Source organism: Dermatophagoides pteronyssinus, unplaced genomic scaffold (assembly GCF_027571235.1).
Source record: "Dermatophagoides pteronyssinus isolate colony J.1.1.1.1 unplaced genomic scaffold, Derpt_VIB-CSIC_2022.12 sq0156, whole genome shotgun sequence".
NCBI classification, from domain to species: domain Eukaryota; kingdom Metazoa; phylum Arthropoda; class Arachnida; order Sarcoptiformes; family Pyroglyphidae; genus Dermatophagoides; species Dermatophagoides pteronyssinus.
In genome coordinates, this window is record NW_027461626.1 from 1 (window position 1) to 2,947 (window position 2,947).

The 2,947-nt window shown below is 31.3% G+C and overlaps 1 long non-coding RNA gene across 1 annotated transcript; it reads right to left on the minus strand.

The window, feature by feature from the left end:
- Positions 1 to 1,940: 1,940 nt before the first annotated feature.
- Positions 1,941 to 2,941, minus strand: LOC142646193 (uncharacterized). Its single transcript, XR_012847168.1, has 2 exons — positions 2,505 to 2,941; positions 1,941 to 2,444 (listed from the first exon to the last, which is right to left on the minus strand). It is a non-coding gene; the product is annotated as an uncharacterized LOC142646193 (long non-coding RNA).
- Between the last annotated feature and the right edge of the window lie 6 nt (positions 2,942 to 2,947).

Consider the following 2,947-nt stretch of genomic DNA (forward strand, 5'->3'; position numbering starts at 1 on the left):
GAAAAAAGTGATGGAGTGTAAACTCCAATCATGAGGTTCAACTTCATGATTGGATTGTAAACTCCAATCCTGAGAATGCACTCCAATTTTGAAGTTGAACCTCATGATTGGAGTTGAATCTCAAGATTGCAGTTTAAACTCCAATTTTTTTGTTATACCTCATGAATGCAGTTTAAACTCCATGGTTGGAGTTTAACTTCATGATTGAGGTTTACTGTTCAAAACCCACTTAAATAAAAAAATTTTTACCACCAAATGTTGAATCAAAAATTTTTCATTAAAAATCGTTATTCTGAAATGAAATTGATATTAAAAATAACAAATATTAACATTAATTTTTAATAGCTATTTTATTCAGATTTATTGGCCATGGACAATTGAATGGGCAAATGCACGAAAACTTTATTTTGTAAAAGGTTTCATTTATTGAAGTTGATAATTATAATTTAAAAAATACAATGTTGATAAAAAATTGTGTTGTTGAAAACAATGATAATGTGTGTTGTTGTTCACATCAAGATCAGAATTGTCCAATCTGGTACAACATCTGATATTTCGTCCAGAATTAAGTTAGGATATTTATTAATTTCGTCGATAAAGTATTGTTGATTAAGTCGAATTAGCATAGTCAATGGATCTAATGATTGATCGTATACGATTGATATGTTGTTCTTGAAAACGAACACAAGTTTCGAATTAATGTTGGTTTATTAAATACAATGAAAACAACCATTTATATGAAAATATCTTAAAAATAGTTCGATATTCTAAAACGAAACAAACTAAATCTTGTTTCGTTTTCACTTTTTATTTGGTTCGATATGTTGATGGTAAGTGAAGAACATTCGTTTAATTCATGATAAATTTCTTTCAATAATTCATTATCTAGCTGTTGAATGCTCATTAATTGTTCAGGACTAGCACCACGAGTGAGTAGATCACTTGGATTTCGTTTTCCAGCTATCCATTGAATAGCGTCGATTTTGTTACGAATGTTGTAAAGATGGACAGCAACACGTTGTGGATATTTGTTGATGTCGTTCGATAGTCGTTCCACGTTTGCTTTCGAATCGGAAACGAAAATAATTTTGTTGACTGGAATCATTGATTTGAATGCGTTTCCGATACTGGAACCCTTTAATAAAGCCAATAGTTCGCCAATGACTGTTTTTCTGGGCTTCACCATTTTCGACTTACCAAAAATATATCTGGCTTCATTGCCGTTGCTCAGATATACTGCAACCCCTATTGCGATGTTGCTAGCGTCACAGATGATGAGATTGTAATTTGATGATGCTGTCGTGAATAATCGTCGTGGTGATTTGATGTTTTTTAATTCTTCGTTGTCGTTTAAAATCGTTATTGCTTCGCCAAGATGTTTGGGTGGTAATATCTCATCCCAATCGATTTTTCTTATCCATAAATCACCGATGATGAATTTTAGACGCAATATTGTTGGTAAAATTAATCCCATTGAATTGTATACTGACCCGATGATTCCCAATAGATAACGTTTTGTTGTGTCGACGGAAAGATCAATAGATGGTATTACAATTTGAATGTTGTTGTTGATTTTGTCTCATATGATGCCGAGAACTTTGCTCTCACCTAAACCATCTGACCATTGTTTATTGATTTGTGGATCGGAACACTGCCATTTTCGCGATATCATTGATGCTTCTTTGAAGATGTTCGTTGATACCTCATGGAATTCAATGGCTTCCTGTTTGATATTAGCTGAGCTAACTAAATCATCTACATAAAGACTTGATTGAATAGCTAGGACGTTATCGGGATATTTTTGTTCGTATTTTTCTAGATGATGATTCTAATGATTGAATCGATAGGTAGATCATGATTTTCAGCAAGACATCCGACGATTTTAGATGGTGAATCTTCGGTTTGACCGTGAACGATATATCCTAGCGATATCTTACCGATTATTAATGAACCAATATTTTTGTCGGTAGTGAGAATCTTAAGACGATTTACATCGCTGTTACCGAATAGTATGTCAGTTGGAATGTTTTCGTCGTTAAAACTTATGTTGAATACTTTGTTTACATAGTTTTGAATCGTTGTTTGTCGAAAAACTAAAACACATGCAAAAAATCAAGCAAACACGTGAATAGTTTTTAATAAATCTAATAGTTTATTTCATGTTAGCTTCAATCATCGAATGAACAGAAAAAATTAAAACATTTTCGATTATAAGATCGTTTCGAACAAACAGTTTCGAATTTCGAACTTCTGCTTCATGACAGTTGTTGGTAAAACGTTGAATTTGAAATGACATACTGTATCGTCGATTGTTAATTTAAATTCAGTGATGTTGCCATCTCGATCTGGTAATTGGCATTAATTTTATTTACCATTGTTTTAAAAAAATGAATTTTTTCATTTTATGTGCATACAATTGTAACATTATATTTTCACTGTATAACCTGTAAATGAAAATTATTTAATAAAAATTCTTTGTATTTGAATCCATAACGAGCAATTACGTCTAATAAATTCCAATAAATTTAATAACTTTCAATAATAAAATTTCAATTCCAAGATAAACTACAAAATTGAAAGTATTTTCAGAATTGGAGGTTAAACTCCATGATTGGAGGTTAAACTCAAAAAAAATCAAAAATTATGGAGTTTAAACTTCATAATTGGAGCTTAAACTACAAAAAATCAAAAATCATGGAGTTTAAACTCCAACAAATCTCCAATCATGGAGTTTAAACTTCAAAATAAACTCCATGATTGGAGTTTAAACTCCAAAATAAGCTCCATGACTGGAGTTTAAACTTCAAAATAAACTCCATGATTGGAGTGTAAACTCCAAAATAAGCTCCATGACTGGAGTTTAAACTCCAAGTTTTACATACACTCCAAAATTTTGCAATATTTGGAGTTTATTTTGGAGTTTACACTCCTCACTTTTTTCTCAGTG